A 20,152-nucleotide genomic window follows, 5' to 3' on the forward strand; every position below is an offset into this window, starting at 1 on the left:
TATAGTCCTTATATTTTAAAATCACCACAGATTATTCAGAACATATAGTTTTAAATTTGACTACTTAAAGGGCAATTTTTGCAATACTCATTATTACTACAACTATTTTAATATTTAATGCCATAAAAGGAATCAAAATATGCTAATTGTAAATTAAATACCAATCATCTACTTAGTTGTTTGAAATGCTCTGAGAATATAATTCTATTTAAATACTAAATTGTTTTGTTAATTATATCATCAGAAAATGCATTAACTTTTAGTTCATTAATCATATAATGACACCAAAGAGATAGTTTACACTTGGATACTAGTGGTTAAATAAATTCAGGTGCTAGAGCACAGGCTTTCTAGTTTTTCATATTGTTATCTGTACTTACTATACTGAGAAGGCAATTTTTATTTTATGGAGCCAGAGACACCGCAATTCCTGAAGGGCAAAATTGTCAATGCAGCTAGTCTAGTCTAAAATTACCCTAAGTACTTTGCTGAAAAATAGATACCTCAATAGTGGTTATATAGTCTGCCTTCTTACTTTTCTCTCTGTTGTTAAAGTCTGTCCTCTCCTCCCTTTATAAAATAACATTTGGAAAGGAAACTTCTCTGATAGTCCCAGTATCAAAGGCTGAAATTCCCAATGCAGAGAACAATCCATCTGGTGTTTGTGACTACCCTGTAGATTAGGAACCTGAACTAGGAATTCACCTTCAGACTTGGCAGGATCAGGTTTTAGCTTTTCCTCACTTGCTGAGATGGATTTCCTCTCACTCTTTCAGGAAAATGCAGAGGAAGCGGTGAGGTCAGAAGGCTCGAAACACAGAGGTTCGAACCAAGGGAGAGATGACCAAACAGCATCTGTTGCCGCTTGATGGTTCTTTCATCAACAAGACTATTGGAAAGTTGCTTCTCCAGTTTGCTCATCACCTCATAGAAATTGTGGTTGAGTTTGCTCATCTCCCTGTGGAAGACATGCCTCAACTTGGAAATGTTTTGGAAGATGGTCATTTAACAGCCAGTAAGACTATTGTGGAGAATAGGCAACTCCTTTAGTAATTCTTGGTTCAGATCTTTAGACACAATCTGGCCTTTGATGAACTCTTCCTCAGCCTTGGCCACACTAACCTCATCTGTCTTTTCTGTATTCTGCATGCCTCCAAGTGGCGCTGGGCACTGTCACAGTCCATGAGTTTCCAACCCACTTGGCGATTCTTTCCTTCATCTCACTGAACTGGGCTCCATAGTATTCCATAGTCCTCAAAGTCTGTTCAGCTCTTTTCTCTTCATAGTCTTACCTATGAAGGAGATCACCACTTCCTACAGTGGTCATTGGTTTCTCATGATTATCCCAGTCACTGTTGTAGACCTCCTGTAGGGTTTCTGACACTCCCTTTGAGTTTTCACACATCACCTTGACTGCACTAAAGGTATTCTTTAGGTCCTTTTATAGCTTGAGGCCACCTGCTAGATTTCTAGTTTATTATAAAAGGATTTAACTCTGGGATAGCCAGATGGAAGAGATGCATGGGGCAAGGTAGGGGGTAAAGTGTAGAGCTTCCCTGTTCCTCAAGTGCACCACTCTCCCCAAATCCCCAAGTGTTCACCAACCTGGAAGGTCCCATAGATGTTCTTTTATTAAGACAAAAGAGAGCAAGCTCATCCGAATAATTTTTTTCCAGAAATACTTTTTTTACAGAAGTTTTATTAGCTTATATTTATTCCCTGTAGTTTTAGGGCTATGGATTATGCTAAAAATATTGGGTTAGCTATGTTTTCTGAAAAGATTCATTGTCTGTGTACTGAAGAAAACTGGCCAGTATGTTTATTTCTTTTCCAAATGAGTCTTTTGACTGATGGAAAGTAAGATCAGGGTCTTAATTCTAGTTACAGCTCACTATCTTTCCTCATTCAGTGAAGTTTTTGTTACTGATGAAATGGGAGAACACCCAGTTTAAAAAAAAAAAGATAAATGTATAGCAACAGAAAATTTGTCAAATTCAATTCTTCACTAATGGGCCTTAAAAATATCTTGATAGATGACAAGAAAGGAATTTGGGCTAGGTAATTGAAATATACAGTACCATTAGCTGGAAACAGTAAGATAAAGACGTGCCATACTAGAATATTAGCTCATTCTCCAGGCCCTCAAGCAGAAATTGCCAGCCTTAATCTCAATATTACAACAGATGAATTAATTAGCATATATCCTTTTACTTTTGCTTTATTGATGGGCACACTAATAAAATATTTATTCCAAAAATTACTTTTGCTATCGTGATTAACCAAACTGCTGCTTAATTAATAATATTATTCTCATGAGAACCTGTCTAGACATCATGTTAATCACCAATTTGTTGATGGCTGAGTGTTGTGTAGTTCTTGGTTTCCCAGAATATGATTTGAAATAGTCCCTGTGGTTTTCTGCTTATCTCCAAGAAATAGAATAACATGCATTCTTGCCAACAGCAAAGATACACAAAGTAAATAACACCAAGATTGTCCCGATTGTCTGCTTTTAATAAAGTTTTGAAGGACTCAGTCATTTTAAAGACACTTTCTTCTTTTCCATTAAGTTATCCATCTCCAAAGTTATAACATTTAAATGATTTTCTCCAATGTATTGTAAATTCTGACTGCATAAAGTCCATTTTTTTGGTATAGTGCATAAATGCAAATGGCGGAAGACTAGATTCCGACACCACTTCTTGTATAAGGGATTGATTAGTTTTTGCAAGTAGGATTTGTATATGCGATTGATTTCTTTTGCCCTGCAGGCCTTGTATAAGGATTGGCAGGATTAGATTTCACATATGTAGAAACTAGGATGATAGCCACTGGCTGTGAGTCCTGCTAGTTGTGAATCTTAGGATAAATCAAAGAAATGAGGCATTTCTAAAAGCATGAGTGTCTTAAGGGATCACTTTTAGGTGCAACAAATGGATGAGAAAAGCTCATCTAAGAAACTCAGAAGAATTTGTACAGGCCCTGCCTTACTTAGGGTGAAAGAATCAGTGGGGTTTGAAGGAAGCCAAAAGGATCCTTAAACAAAAAGAATTCCCCAACGACTTTCCTAGATATCCCAGCATTTACACTAACATTTAAGCATTAATGTTTAAGAGATTCCTTAAGGAATGACAGAAGTGTCTCTATTTAGCACTAGGCTCTAAAATGTTCTTCGTTGGTTGATTTTTTCCCTCAAATCCAAAATGACTCTATAAAGGTCTTGGCCAAAGCCACCTGCAGGAAGCAGGCAGAGGCTGACACACTTCACTCTGTGTAGAGCTTTATCCTTATGAAAGTCATTAAACTGAACATTTTCAAGTTCTATGTGTAATTTGAAACCTTCTATAATTTAATTTTTTATTTGGGTTAAGATGTTAAGTTACATATAAAAGAAAGCATAGATACCTAATGTCAAGAACTGCAGGGTTTGGGATTTTACTCTATAAGCTAACGAGTTAGCCTGTTACTGTTTCATGGATGCTGGGTTAGAGATAAAGGACTTCATTACTCATAGCTCAGCAGCCAGCGCGAGCTTCATATCTCTGCCATATTCTCCTTGGGCCATGATGGACTCCTGCACACACAGTGGGTTGTGTTACAGGAGAGGAATATTGAGCTACTTTTACAGCAGTGGGAAGCAAGCCTACTCTTTGTTGGGGTGTGATGGGGGAGAAGTTACCTCATTCCTTAAGGTTGCTTGCTGAAAACACAGTCCTGAGAAGTTGCTCAGGGAAAGACTGATTATAAATTTGGAGGTTATCGGTATATCTATAGACGGTATTTGAAGCTACATGGGGGTGCCTGGTTGGCTCAGTCGGTTAATCCTTCGACTTTGGTTCAGGTCATGATCTCACGGTTCGTAGGTTCAAGTCCCGTGTCAGGCTCTGTGCTGACTGCTCAGAGGCTGCAGCCTACTTTGGATTCTGTGTCTTCCTCTCTCTCTGCCCCACCCTCCTCCCCCTGTCCCGCTCACACTCTCTCTCTGTCTCTCAAAAACAAATAAAGAAATTAAAGCTATATGATTGGATCAGAATGCTAAGGAAATGAGTGAAGTTAGAGAAGGGAGTCAAAGGATGAAGTTCTGGAACATTATGACATTTAGGGTTTAGAGAGAAGTCAAGAAACCAGGAAGAGACTGAAAAGGCCTGACTAGAGAGGTACAGTGATATAAGAAAGCAAGGGCAATCAACTGTGTCAAAGGTCTCTGGCAGGTCAAGGACAATGAGTACTGAGCCTTGACGACTGGGCTGGGCAGTGTAGAGCACATGGGTGACCTTGATGGAGTTGTTCTGGTAGAGGATGGGGGCAAAAATGTGACCAGAATGGGTTCAAGAGAAAATAAGATGTCAACTATTCTTTCAAGGAGTTTTGGAAAAGGAGAGTAGAGACAGGAACAAGATCTGGACAGAGATGTGATGTTAATGAGGTTTTTGTTTTAGTTTCTTTTTTAAAGGTGGAAATTAATACAGCATATTTGGATACAATGGGCTTTTCCTTAAACCATGATTCACAATTTGGGGAAATAAAGAACAAAGATTATTTGCCTGGCCAAGCACACATCACTTTTATCTGCTTCCAAGCCCTCTATAATCCTACCTCAACTTGGCTTTCAAGCCTTCTCCCCTACTCTTCTCTGCCATGAACTGTGCTCCAACTCCCTGAGCACACCCCATTCTTCACTGGCCCGTGACCCCCTAACCTGTTCTCACATCTCTGCTTGCACAGACCCTCTCATCCTTTAAGCCCTGTTGTAAATGTCACTTTCTTTGATCCCCCCAGTGGATACACCTCTAGTCTGAACTGTTTCAGGACTTTGTTCTTAGATCTCTAATGGCAGTTCCCAGTATTGCTTTGTGTTAAAGCTTTGTGTTCATTTGTTATCTTCCCAGTGGGTCCTTGAAGGCAGGACCCGTCTGAGACAGCTGCTGCAAAGTCCACGTCCTCAGAGTCCTGCCCTGGTTCCTTTGGGAAGAAGATCTACTCCTTCCACTACATAGGCACAGCCCCGTGTTCTTTGATTCAGGCATATTTATCTATCTATTTACATGTCTGTCTCCACTGCCAGGCTCTCACAAGGTGAGAACTTTTTCTCAATTTCACTTTGCGTTCCTGAAACTTAGCATTTTTCCCGGTACAAAGAAGGTACTTACTAAATGTTTTTAAGCAAGTAAATGATGAGAAGAACTGTATTTCAAAGCCAAGTGTGGGAGGGAAATGAGTATGGCTGGAACAAAGTAGGTGAATTTTAGAATTCCAGCACATTAGCAACCCTGAAATTCCCACATGGGTCACCCTGTCACTCAGTCAAAGTAAAAGCCAACTCTGCTTGTGTGCATCAGCATCTGTTGTCTTGACTTGGTAAGTCCCATAGACTTTTCTGTTTTGCTGTGATAACGTCTATGTCACACAATAGACACGAGAACAAGATTATACCATCTTAGACAGACGGATGGAAGCTACACATTTAGAAAGAAAAAGGAGATTAGGCTATTTTCACTTATGAATTAACTATTGGTTGGGTTTACATGAAACCAAACAGTTAAAGTATATCGAAAGTAGCTAATGTATTCCTGAATGCACGTTGCTTCCTTCACTGGGAAGAGGAGAAATAAATATGAAGGAGTAAGAATTTCTCAGCCATTTGACTGAAGAGACATAGTGGTTTTCATGAAGTATAGCAATGCTCCAATTCTCACAGCAAGCGGGAATTCAGTATGTCCCGGTGTCATGTCAGAGTGATAAACAACACAATGTCCAGACACACAGCTTATGGTGGGTTATTAATTTGAGAATCTTCTGACTCTCTCCTAGGAGTGATATTGAACTTTCTACCATGGCTCACCCTCAATTTTGGACTGGACAGTAGGTGTATCCTTCCTTTCTAGGGAGTGATCAAAAAACCTTGAGATTGAAGAACAGGCAGCTGGTGGACAGTCTCATCTCACAGTGCTGTGTGGACACATTTCTTTCTCTATGACTCCCAGGAGGGTCTTTTTGTGCAACTATCACCCACGTCCATCTGTTTTCTCTTGCGTGCCCAATAGAACAGAAGTCTAAGATCTTAGGATCCTCAGGGGAAGAAGTTGTAGGAGGAACCGGCTTTTTATTTATATGGACCACTCTGGGAAGGGTGTGAATCCTAGTGAGTCCTAACCTATTTGTTTTTAATCAAGCTGCTCATACTTTTCCTTCAGGAATCCAGAATTAGAGTTATGTCTGTTTATGGATGTGTTCTATGCCAAGAGAAGCCTGAAATTATTTGAAGACATTTGGTTCAATCTCCTAAGAGTCCCACTGGCACGCTGGGCTCCAAATGAATCAATGAATATGGAAATAAGTTGTTTTCTCCACGATGACCATAAAAATGCACAACGGCAACAGCATCGCATTTATTCGGGCTTTGGGGATTTATTGCCCTTACGTGTATGGGAAGCACTTGTGTAGACAGTCAAAATGGAAAACTAATGGATTGCTGGCTTCTACCAAGGAAGATAAGCCTTTTAATGACATGCTTTTGTGATGCAGACACTCTGCACAAGCCAGCTCAGCAATATCGTAGAGGACACAAATGTTATTCTGATTTGCAAAGAGCACTGTTGTCAGATAGTGCATTTCTGGTGGCAAGTTGTTGGGGAATAAGAGCATTCTTTAAACAAACAAACAAAAACAAACAAACAAACAATTGTACCTATTCAGATAGGTCATTTCATCTAGGACTTTTCTAAGTGTCCAGTTCAGTAATTCTTCAATGGTATCGTGTGAATAGTTGGGTAGGGTTACAGTATCTGAGTGTTACGAGGTAATTTGAAGAAAACTTTCCATTAAGGAAAATTTCATGTAGTTTTACCTGTTTCACAATCCTAAATGTAAACTAAAGCAGCATTTTTAAACATGTAAGATTAACATGAATGTAGTTTGGTGATAAAGAGTTGTTTTTGTGATAGTGTCGGAATGTGATGGATGAGGTCTCGGGTGAGCATACGTGTCTTCCTCGCTATGTGGACTTATAAGTAAGCCAGGGTTCATGGAGCTCTGCCTTCTCGCACTTGTCCTTTTAAATGGAATCAGGGTCAGGAAACTGTAGTAAAAGCTGGTCTTGGGCAGGAGCCCTCCTCTCCACCTATGTCCACTCAGATGGCCTCAGAATTCTTGTATGACGTTCTATACCCTGTTCCCATCTTGAGCTGCTGACTTCAGCCTCTGGCAACTCAAACCTCTTGTTCTCATGACTCATTCAGAATCTTCTGTCTGGCTTGCTAGAACACAGTCTTTTTGAGCCCCTTTCATGTTGGGTTACCCTCAGTGTCTCGGGAGAGACATCTCTACAAATGCACCCTCAGATCCAGCTTGCCACTGGACCACATAACCCAACAGCGGGATATTTATCTTCAAATAGACATGTGTTGAGAATTGAGACCCCTAGAGCACCCAGTGGAAGGCGGTGAGTGGTGGAGCAGCTGTGCTCTGAGCCCTCTGCTTAGCCAGGCACTGCCCTATAGGCATACTAGTCCATATGTCTATCCACTGTTCATCTGCTTCTCACTGAGGGGCTGGCTCAGCCACCAATGAAGCTATTTACCAATGGCAAAGTCTGGAGCCCTGTCTTTTATGGACACAGCTCCAGCCAGTAGCAGGTATGTAACCTCAACAGACTGCTTAGCCCACTGTTGCCAATGGAGTTGTGTGTGGGTATACACGGTTTGTAGATCTCAGGACAGGCATTTTTCTGCTCATATGTGACTGTGAAATTTGAGGAGAGAAATTCTGCAATATGGAAACCTGCTTCTCTGTAATGAGGTAAGGTTTTTCACAGGCTTCTTATTTTGTTTGAGGGACTTAGCTGACAACCCCACCTAGTGAAATGTGAAAGATCCACTTGGCTGAATTAGCAGATGGAGGCAATTCCACCTCCTTGAACAGGAGTCAGAAGGAGACTGATGATGCTGTGGCCTAGATCTGAGACGGCCCCAGGAAATTCTGTGTGAGAAACTGGCCACAGTACCGAGGCATACCAGCTTTTGTAACTAATGGGCATTTGTGTAAGCCAGATGCATAGCCTAGGACCTGCCCATACTTCATCACTGCTGCAGCAGCTCAATGACCCTCCACTCAGGGTCAAAGGTGGGGAGTATCCCATGTCACGGACCCTTGATCTCCGCTGATTGTCCCTGTTAAATGAATGCTGAGTACTGTCACTTTGCCCGTGTGGTGTTCCTGCACCCTCTTTGGTTCTGAGCCTCCGTATTTCTTCTCTCCTGACTGCTGGAACAACTTCACCTTGGTCCTGGGGCCAATGATGTTACTTCCAGCAAGGGTTCAAGGGGTTTCATTTAACACTTGGGGAATAAATGAGGTTACTCTTGCTAGTAGTCTTGCTCTGATATATCCAGGTCTTAGGATGGATTTTAGCCTTGTTCCTGAGAGCCAATGCTGACCTTACAGTGGATGGTTATGGTGTCAAGAGTTCAGCTTCTGGTTGGAGAGATCTCAGTTCAAGTTTTGGCTTTGCCACTACTACCTGAGTGACCTTGGGCACGGTATAATGATCATATTACTTAATTGATTATTGTGAGGATTACTAAGATAGTGGATATCCACTGCTTAGTACAGGGCTTAGCTCGACCCCATTCTGGGCATGATATGTTCATTAATTCATCAAGTCCTTACATCTCTAGGAGTTAAGTGCTTTACTAACTCCATTCTGTAAATGAGAAAATCGAGGCATAAAAATTAATGAACTTGTTCCCAACTCACTTAGGTAGGAAGTGACACTCTGGCTGTTTAGTCCATGATGTTAACTCCTCTCCTTATTGCTACTCTATATGTGGTTCTTCTACAGCTCAAAGCCGCATGTACTTAGCCAAATAGTTACAAACTCTTTTATAGCATTATTCCCAAGAAGGCAGTATTACTTTTCATAGTAGCCCTTACATAGAATTAAGTGCTATCCACCTATCTACTTAACACATTATTCACCACCCACTATGTACTTTTAAAATGATGGTTTCAACCTTTAAAAGCATTTTTAAAAGCATAAGAAGTCAAAAATTTGAGTCAAGAGTATTAAGTAGTTCCAGGATCCTTGTGTCTAATAATCTGGAGTTTTTAGACTTCTCCTTTGTTTTGTTAGGTACTTTCCAATCCACCGGCCAAAACCATTATTGTTTCTTATAACATGTTGAAATCAATAGAAAGGAGGAGTTTTTCACTAATGATGTCCATTTTCTTACTTCCTAAACTAAGAGTTCCTTTTTTAATATCTTTGGAATGATGCCAGAATTATATGGTTATGATATTTTCTTTCAAATATGAGTGCCTGTATGGGTCCAGGAAAATTCATTATTATTGTGTTTTAGTTGATTACTAAACGCTTTGTTGAAATACATGTGCATCATGCATTTGAATCCAAGCACAGCCTAGAAATCATGACCAAAAAGGAAGCAAGGTTAATTCACTCTGACTTATTCTTAGAAAGTCTATGTTGACCTCCAAGGGTTCTCTCATCTTTTATTATTTACAGTCATTCTGTAATGTTTTTAATAATTTATTCCATTTTGAGGTGGTGCAGGAATGGTGTTAATTTTTCTGCTCTATAATTTGTGGCATTCATATTTTGGAAAAATGGGACAGTTGCCTGGGTCAAAGAAGAAAATCATAACCACCATGGTAAAATCTTGGTTCCCTACCATTGATGAAAACCAGTTGTGTGATTTCTGGAAGACAGAGATAGTTCTCGGTTATAGAATCCACACCTAAGGTGTTACAACCTAAATACTTCAAATGGAGCCATGAACTACCAGGGCAGGTCAGTGAGAACTGGTTGTAGGTTCTCACAGGAGCAGCTGCATTTCCATAGTGCCAGAGTCTGCTCCCAGCAAGCTTCATTGTTCCAACTTGGTCCTTTCAAGGTACACATCTTAGGGGTAATTGCCAACCTCCACTGAAGTGAAGAATGTTCACACCTAACCAAATTCCAGAAAGGGGCTGACTCCAGAAAAAATTTGCAGGTTGGAATATTACTCAGAAAAGTTATTTGGGCTGGATAAAGAGGGTCAGACTGAAAGAAAGGAGTTTAAAAACTTTTGTGTGTGTATGTCGGGGGAGAGGGTGGAGGGCCTGGGTGGCTCAGTTGGTTAATTGTCTGACTCATGACTTCGACCCAGGCCATGATCTCAAGGTTTGTGAGACCAAGCCTTGCAATGGGCTCTGTGCTGACAGTCCGGAGTCTTCTTGAGATTCTGTCTCCCTCTCTCCCTGTCCCTCCACCCTTGCTTTCTATCTCTCTTTCAAAATAAATAAAAATAAACTTTAAAAACCATTTTTCCCAACTAATTTTTTTGATTTAAAATTATTTACTTCAGAAGCCAGTGAAATCTCTAGATGCCTTAAAGATCTAATTTACACTTTAATTAAAAAATCTCTGTGGACCTACTATAGTCACTAAAATCCTACATAAAAAAATAAGTTATACTATTTATGTAGTTGTGAGTGAAATTAGTTGGCACTTCTGCTTCTATTTCAGGTGTTTAAGGATGAGAATAGTTGGCAATATGCCTGAGTACTGATTTCCTGTTTTAGTTCTGCTTTATCAGTTATCAGACTGCAACTGTTCTGCTGTATGGACAACCTAAGAAGAAGACATTAGGGTTGGTTCAGTGGTAATTAGAACTGGGTCTCCCTAAAAGGTAGAAACTGTGTGGGAAGATGCTCTGGTGTCATGTAAACTCAGTGGGAGAGAATGGTGTTCAATGAGCTTTAAAAATATGGCATCTTAAAATGGCATTTAAGGTCCCCCAAGGCTATTTCCTTCAGAATCATTACAAAAAGTATATGTTCCCTACCAAGTTTGATAGTTTTCTACTTTTCTACATGGTGGGAGGTGAACTGAGAGAATGATCTCATTCATTATTGAGATTCTAGGAAATATCTGGATGGATATATATTATACTGCTATTTTTATGGTAAAAATCTGATACTTCAAGACAGATTATATCTCCTTATGTATCATGACATAGTTTACATCCCGTGAGAAGAAGAGACTTATGGAACCATTTGTAGCTACACTTTGAGTATTTACTGGGGGCTAGGACTTGGTGCTAAGTTCTTGGTAATTTAATTTTCACACCATATTTGTGAGATGAATATTATTATCCCTCTTTTGTGAATGAGGAACCCAAGGATCCAAATAACTTCTTTCAGGTTTCATAGCTAGTTATTAGTAGAATCAGGAATCAACCATAAATCTTTAGTCCACAAACACCTACACTTTTGACACAGTTTAAACTGGGCAAGATCTGGGAAGATGAGGAAGCAGTTTGTATCAGAGGTTCCCCACTGACTGAGGCAAGTCACTTCATATTGCCCTCCCTACAGCCCTAGGCCCCCCTCCTTCTTGTTCGTTGACAGACTGAACTAGGCCCCAGCTCAGTATCACTTTTGTTTCTCATTTCTTGCCCCTGCTTTTGGGTCACAGAGCAAAGCGTTCAAAATATAATGCTCAGGTCCCACCAATAAACTACACTTCTTCAGCCTCAACTCGGACTTTCATCTCCATTCTGAAGTTTACCATTGGCCTCAGTCTTAGCTTCAGCTTCATTTACTTGGCAACTTCTGTCTTCATCTCTAGTTCATGATCTTCAGGGATTGTTCTAGATAGCATAAAATCCTGACAGCCACTAGACTTTTTTAAACCTGTCTTGGCAAATAGGTTTCTCCTTTCATTCATGGTTTCCTATCTCTTCAGAAGAAGAGTGTACATTAGTAGGTTGTTCCATAAGCTTTTCCTACCATAAAACTCTTTGCTTCTATGAGTGTTCCATGTGTAACTCAAACATTCCTGAATCTTGCCATTACTTTGTTGAGTGTAAGACTATTAAAGTAGACCAATTAATCTATCCACAGACACAACTTATTGTATTTCCATTCTACATGTTTCCATCATACCTTCTTGATGTGTGTGAGGATAAGAAATCTTTCCTCTTTAAGCCAAGACAACCCCCCTCACTAATGTTTGTTTCTTCTTGATTTTCAAAGATCTTTCTTCTGCTCTTTTGAATTTTTCTGCAATATCTTCTTTTCACAGGCTCTTTTCCTCGTGCCTTCAGAAATGTTTAGTTCTCCCTTATCTTACAAAAATGTCACTTGATTCTGTTATGTCTTTGCAGCTTCTTCCTTTTACCCACAAATTTCTGAAATGAATGTTTTTATCAGCTGCCTCCTTTCCTTTGCTTTTCATTCCTTCCTTAATTCACTGCGGTTTGGCTTCTGGCCCTATTTTTCTGCTGAGATTGCTCCTTTAAAGGTTAACAGCATACATTTTGTCAAATCTAATGGCCTTTTTATCTATCCAAATTCAAATAGTATTGGTATTACACTCCTACTTGCCTGTGAGTGTTCGGTTCTGCCAGGCTTCCACATCTCCTTCCCTGATGGGGCCACTTACTCTACTGCTGTATTTCAGCCTGGCCACAGCATCTACAAGCAATTCTTGCTGTGGCAATAGTGGACCAAAAGACTCTAGGTCGATGGCGGGACTCAGCAACAAGTCACTTTTTGACATTAGCAGCATGGTCCTTGTTGACATCTCCTTGGGTAAAAGAGAACAAGCAGGGACAATCCGGGTGTGGCACAAACTTAGAGTGAGATAAATCTGCTTGGGATCTGGGGAGGAAGGACTGCCTCCAAAACAAAGTTCAGGAGAGTACCAAAGTCATCTCTGACCCCGACTATCGTCACTAGCCAAGGTTGTCCTGACCCAAGAAAGCAAAGAAGGCCAGGATCCAGGCTTTGGGGTGATGATACCATTTCAGAGCTCTTGGCTTGAAGGATTAAAATGCAGTGAGGCTCATTGAAGAAGAGTTAAGGAAACTGGAAGCAAGAACAGCTCCATGAGAAAAGGGGATCTAGAAACTAGGGAGAAAAGTAGATGGAGTTGAAAGCCACCTTCCTTCCAGTTTAGGAGAGAAGGAGTCAGGATTGGAGGAAGGAACCAGAACTGGTGACTGATGGCACAATTAGGAACAGACCACTAAGTGTACAGCTGACCCTCTCACTGGCCCTCATTTAAACAGGGTGCTTACAGGGGCGCCTGGGTGGCTCAGTCGGTTAGGCGTCCGACTTCGGCTCAGGTCATGATCTCGCGGTCCGTGAGTTCGAGCCCCGTGTCGGGCTCTGTGCTGACAGCTCAGAGCCTGGAGCCTGTTTCGGATTCTGTGTCTCCCTCTCTCTGACCCTCCCCCGTTCATGGTCTGTCTCTCTCTGTCTCAAAAATAAATAAACATTAAAAAAAATTTTAAAAAAATAAAAAAAATAAACAGGGTGCTTACAGACATCCATCTTAGGACATGGAATTGCTTCCAGCCCCTAACTGCTAGTTGGGAGAGGGCTCCTAATATACTACTAGTCACTAAAGTGGGACTTTAGCAGGGTTGAAAGTACACACTGCTTCTCAAACTCAAATGCACATATGTATTTCTGGGATCTTGTTGAACTGTAAATTCTGAATCTAGTAGATTTAAGGTGGAGCCTCAGATTCTGCATTTCCAGCAAGTTCCAGGGATACTACTGTTGCTGGTTTGCAGACTGCTCTTTGAACAGCAAGGAGTGAAGGAAGCAACCGTAGTTGTGAGCAGCTGGGGTCGTGCAGAAACTGTCTTTCAGAGGAATCAGCTCCATGTCCTTTGGTCCTACTAAAATCTAATAAACATAGTGGATAAAATCAAAAGTAATGCGGGTATTTATAATATGCCACCATTTGTTTAAAAAACGGGGAGGAGAATACATATGCCTATGGCTTATATGTTGTAGTAGATTACTAGTTGCCTTTTCCCTGTCTATTCTTCCTTTATTCTTTACCAACAGAACCCCAATGTTTGGGAGTGGCAAAGTGCCCAGCTTAAAATCTATCCCCTCAGACAGGGCTAGTCAATTAGATAGTGTGGGACTTTTAAATTTCTTGAAAAGAAGTTGGCTGCTGGGAGGCCAACTCTTTTGTTTTTTTGTTTTTTGCTTTTTTGTTCTTCCTTCTTGGCTGGAATATTGATGTGATAGATTTCACTCTAGCCACCATATTGTGATCATGAAGTGCTTTTCAGGATGAAAATTGGGTCCCAAGAATAATGAGGAAGGCAGATAAACATCCTGAGTCTCTGATGATAGTGGAACCACCATCACAGGCCTGCTGTGCCTACGTCCAGATTCCTCTTGGATGAGAGAAAAACAAATCTCTACCTTCTAAATAATCGTTATTTGGGCTTTCTTTTATATGTAGCTAAATTCAATTACTAAATGGTACTATATGCACATAGTATTTCTCAGAAGGTCATCTGAGAACTGATATCAGCTGTCGCCTCCTGGGAGGGGAACTGATAATCCCCTGGGTGAGAGGCTGGGGAGGGGGACAGAATTTCAATTTTATGGAGTCCCCTTCTGTCCTTTTTGGAGTTTTCATCCCAATGGTACAGCCATAACAAACATTCACAAATAAAAGCACACAAACAATAAATAACAACAACAAAACACAAACCAAAAAGCACACAAGTGAAACATGAGCAATATGAGAACCTGAGTTCTCGTGAATGCTCAAGAAAAACATATTTTGAATTTTCAATGCCTGTTTTCACATCCTTTGACTGAAATTTTCTTTTCATTAAAGATGAAAGTGGACCCAGCTGCATTATATGAATTTAATCAGATATTGGTACACGAATGGAAATTACCATGCAGAATTGATATTCAACCGAACTCCGGTTTTCTGTTTTGCTTTCTGCAGAATTTCACATCGGGATCACTATGCAAATAGTTAAAGCTACAGCATTTCTGCCGCTGAATTAGATCTCTGAGATTTTGAATTCATATTTAGGACCAATAACAAGTGAATCAATGGGCGAGGAAGAAATGTGTTTTGGAAGTTTGTGTCTTTGTTATATGTCTTCATATAACTTAGTTAATCTATTTAATGAGGTGTTGGATTTTCATTGGCAGTGTCATTTTATGGCAAATATCACAGGAGACTCAAATCTTGATGTATGATTAGAATGCATTTAACCAAGATCATTCAAGAAGCTTCTGCTCAAACAACTCCATTTGCTTTTCAAGACTTTGTTTTACTACAAAGTCAACCTTCTTTCTCCCTTAGCTAGGAAAAAATTTTCTTTTCACCCAAACATTCCAAACTTTCTCATCATTCCTACCCTTGGACCATGGATCTCTCCAGTGTCTGGGTGCCCCCCTTCCTTTTTGCCTTTCCTGGTAGCATATATCTTTGTGTGTACACACGCGTGCATACACACACATTCAGGGAGCAATTCAGACCATGCCACTAAACCTCACAGGTGTCTCCAATCCACACCGAATCACTGGAGTAAACATCACAGACTGTTGTCTTTTGTCTACACCCAGCTCACAGATACGCTCCAGTTGGTTCATATATCCTGTCCGTAAAATGTTAAGATGGCGGCCCAAAATAAAACATGATTTTGGAAGTTCACATTGGAAGATATCACAAAAGTTTTTAAATATCTGGTTTCCCTTAAAAAACTGGAGGAGACTGGATATGAAGTCCTGCATATCAATAGTTAGCTCAGGCTGGCTGGCTTAGTGGAACAGTGTGTGACTCTCCACCTCGGGGTCTTGGATTCAAGTCCCACGTCGGGTATAGAGATTACCTAAACAAATAAAACCTCAAAAAAAAAAAAAAAAAAAAAAAGCTCAAACTGAAGAGCTGCTGCTCATTAACACAGAGAAGTCTCATGTTTTCTGGAGTCCTCACATCCTATTGCCTGGCCTGTCTGCTATTTGAGTCTTTTCTCTTATTGTATGGTCACGGGGGATATTTAATGTGGGACACTAGAAGCATGAGTGGAGAAGTGAGGTGAAGAAGTTGACCTGAGCACATGATTCTATGCAAATATTTGTCTGGAGAAAGAGTCCATTGCCCCAAGCATGTTTAGAACTAGGAACTGCTCCTACACAGAGCCCTGCACTGATTGTCTACAGTTGCGTGAAATGATCACACAGTTTATTTTCCTCTTATTAAGCCAACTATTTAACTCATGTACTCTTGTAAGATGGAATGGAGGCTACTAAGTATTAGGGTTCCCCTCACCTTTATTCTGTAGGTCAGGAAACTGACTCACACCGTGAGTTATCACTGCCTGACAACTCATAGCCATTTCTTTACTATTTTATGCCTGTAGGTCTGACCTTTCTAAATTAATGACAGACTCCTGGAGGAAGGAGGATCATCTTGTTTACTTCCAGAAGTAAATAGAAGACTATGTAAATATACTTATTAATAGATATGAATGAACAAATAAGGAAACATTTTACCAAATTAACCCACTGCAGTTTTGACACAAGAGCACCTTTTCTTCTTAACCTTTATATTTGAGATTTTCTTTTCTTTACATTTTGTTTCACTTGAATTAGAGTGGAAAACCTGGATTTGTTTATTTACTTTCTGTGGCACTATATTTGAATCTATATTTTCAAGTATATGATTTGAGCATTTCACTAGGGGGCTAATAACCACAGCCTGGAAAGTGTAAAGATAAATCTTATTCACACTTCATTAGATCAGGAAACATTTTCTCACATCAGTTAATATGCTGATAGTTTTTAAAACGTCTGCCTTCTTCCCCCATGGTGCTAATGTGAAGTGAAGTCAATCTAAGACTAGTATGCAAGCAGATTTAGAAGGATTTTGTGGATGTCATACGAAATGTTAACTTTTCCACGTTAGCATGTATGATGAAAGGATATGTCATATAGGCAATGTCCTCCTTACTCTGACTAGGAAGTCATGTTATTTTGAGTACCATGCTGCGTCCTTTCCTTTGTTTTTGTTTTGTTTTTAAGTTCTGAAACGTTTTACCTGACATGATACCTAGAGATGCCTCTGCTCAGAAAAGTAATTAAACAATTGTGCAACGAAGAACTATTAAAATACATTTAATCCCCGCTAAAAAGGACAAAAGCAACACATGGAATCCATTGTAACCTCTACCACACACATATTCCTCAGTCCTACTCTTGTTATTTTTGCTTTTACTAGCAGTTTTAATCCTGTGAATAGAAGGAATTTAAGCCTTATCCCACTTACAAAAGGATTGTCAAATAATTTGCAGCAGGGGTTTCCGTGACATCCATTCTTTGCTCATTTCATCCAACTAATAATGTTTATTGTGTGAAGGTGGAAGGGGGAATGGAGAGAGAAGGAAGAGGAAGAAGAAGGGGGGCGGGCGGGGAGGAGAAGTGGGATGCAGAGAAAGGGAAGGAGAGAGGGAGGAAGTCAAGGTCTTCCTTCTTACAAAGAGAGCTTATCTACATTTTAGAAATAGTGAAGTCTCCAGGTAAATCCCTAAATAAGGAGAGGATTTTGCCTCTGGTCAAAAGGCTACATAGGAATGGTATTTCAATAGTTAACAGCCAAGTGAACCGGGCTCTGCTTGCCTCCCACCTCCACCCTGTTCTCTGGCCTCCAGAGGGGTCCTGCGTCGCCCCTGTTCTTCCACATTGGTCCCTTGCTGATATTCTCAGCTGCCTCAGTGACACGAACGAGGAGAAGGACACCCATCTTGCAGTCTTCAAAGGACAAAATGTTAAAGGGATAAAGTCATCTAAGAATCGTATAGGGATACGGGTTGTGAAATGGCACATTAACCAGTGGATGGAGAAGGGCTCTCTCTAGGGATGAGAGGGGGCGTGAGGGGCAGACGTCGCACCCAAAGCAGGCGGCGCCCGCTTGCCCTCTGGGCGGGCAGGCCAGGCCTGCGGGGAGGGGCCCTGAAATCCCCTCTCACTTGTTGCTGGGAGGCCGCAGGCGCGTGTGCAAGTTCGCACACGCTGACGGCACTGACACCCAACGGGTGCTCCTGTTAGAGGAGAAGAGGAAAACTCAGCTGACGGGTTTGGAACGCTGATTCTTCAGGTTTGAATACACGCTATACACTTGGTTGCTTCTTCCACACGACTGCATAAAGGACACCGGGGAAATTAAACACTTTAATTGTGGGCAGACAAATCACCTTCCCATAAATCAGAAAACAGCTCGTGGAACATAAATCAGTTAAAAGGAAAAACGGGGTTGCACAGCAAGTTTTTACCTGCATTGTGCATGTAGGAGGTGGGCTTGAACGAGGACATTACCTATATGGCATATCCTTTCATCACTGTTCAAATGATCTAACGAAAGGAGAATTAGAAACAAAGACAGACCTTCTGCGCTCATTTGCCGAAGATCTGTTTGGTGGTCAGAATACTTATTTCCTATCAGAGCACAAAAATGTTTCAATAATCCCCTTTGAAGGGAGGTGTTTTTAAAAGTTTAGTAAGTGTTGGTCTGCTATCGTTTCAAGGAGCCTATTAAAACATTTTAATGCTGCTTCAGATCAACCGACTCAAGAAGTGTACTGTGGCTTCCAACAGCCAGAACTGTCAGCCGAGCTAAAGACCTATTCAACTGAAGAGCACGTTTAAAATAAATTACGCTTACAGCCACTGCAACACTCCACACTTTAATGGGGAAGGTTTGATTAATTTGCTAGAGTGGTTCACAGAACTCAGAGAAACATTTTACGTACCAGATACATGGCGTATTATAAAACGTGTAACTCAGAACAGCCAGATGGAAGAGATAACATGGGCCAGGTTCGTGGGGAGGAGCTGCGGGGCTTCTGTGCCCTCATGAGTGAGCCCCTCTCCCCAGATCTCCACATGTGCAAAAACCTGGAAGTTTTGTGAACTTTATCCTTTTGGGGTTTCTTGGAGGCTCTATTACGCAGGCGTATTATACTAAATCATTGATTACTGGCATTGATTCAATTTCCAACCCCTCTGCCCACCTCAGAGGCCAGCGAGATGGGACTGAAATTTCCCACCCTCCCATCACGTGCTTGGTTCTGCTGTCAACCAGCTCCTACCATTAGTGTGGTCCAAAAGTCACCTTATTAATACAGCCAAAGACATGTTTATTTCCCTTCTTGCCTAGGAAATTCCAAGCGTTTTTAGGAGCTCTGTGCCAGAAACAGGATAAAGACCAAATACACTTAATATATTTTTCTTATTGTAAGTCAATATCACAGTCTCTAAATGACATAGTATCGTCCTTATTTTTCTCACTTTCAAGAACCAGAACAAATTCCCCTTCTCCTTGGGTATTTTTTAATCATTAAAAAAGATAGTTACACAGAGAACAAATTGGTGGCTGCCAGAGGGGAGGTGGATGGGAAGACAGGCAAAATAGACAAGGGGATTAAGAGGTACCGACTTCCAGTTATAAAATAAATAAGTCATGGAGATGAAAAGTACAGCGTAAGGAATATAGTCAATAATACTGTAATAATCTTGTATGGTGACATGGTGACTATACTTATTGTGGCGAGCACTGAGTAATGTATAGAATTGTTGAATCAATATGCTGTACATCTGAAACTGACATCACATTATATGTCAATTATAGTTTAATAAAAAAGATACTTATAGGGGTGCCTGGGTGGCTCAGTCGGTTAAGCATCCGACTACGGCTCAGGTCATGATCTCACAGTTTGTGGGTTTGAGCCCCACGTCGGGCTCTGTGCTGACAGCTTGGAGCCTGGAACCTGCTTTAGATTCTGTGTCTCCTTCTCTCTCTTCCCCTCCCCCGCTCACACTCTGTCTCTGTCTCTGTCTCTCTCTCTCTCAAAAATAAATAAACATAAAAAATTTAAAAAAAAGATATTTATATAGAAGTATGTATCAGAACTCAATAGTGGTTAGATTTTATCAGTAGGAAATGGTAGAGCCACAGGATTTACAATTTGAGGTCTAGTTGTCACTAGTTGTTATTGGTGGCATTTTGAGGGACCTTTTATGGTATTCAACAGAATTTAAAATTTTTATCATGCCGTCACTTTATCCTACTTTTCTTTGTAACTCTGGGCCTAGTCCATTGCTGGCACGCAGCATTTGTCTAATAAACTCATGCTAAAATATTAAATACACTTTTTGGAACCTCTTGGATAAGTGCAACAAAGGTAAAAAGGGCTCATTCAAAACTTGTTGTTGGGGAAAGAATAGACAAATGTATCAGTGGAGCAGAATAGAGGACCCAGAAATAGACCCACATAAACATGGTTAACTGACTTAAGGGAATACAGTGGAACAAAGATAATGT

General features: G+C 40.6%; 1 protein-coding gene across 1 annotated transcript in view; it reads right to left on the reverse strand.

Annotated features, from left to right (window-relative positions):
• Positions 1 to 20,152, reverse strand: part of NKAIN3 (sodium/potassium transporting ATPase interacting 3) — a 286,290-nt gene that overhangs the window by 36,912 nt on the left and 229,226 nt on the right. The window lies entirely within an intron of this gene.

Source organism: Panthera uncia, chromosome F2 (assembly GCF_023721935.1).
Source record: "Panthera uncia isolate 11264 chromosome F2, Puncia_PCG_1.0, whole genome shotgun sequence".
NCBI classification, from domain to species: Eukaryota; Metazoa; Chordata; class Mammalia; order Carnivora; family Felidae; genus Panthera; species Panthera uncia.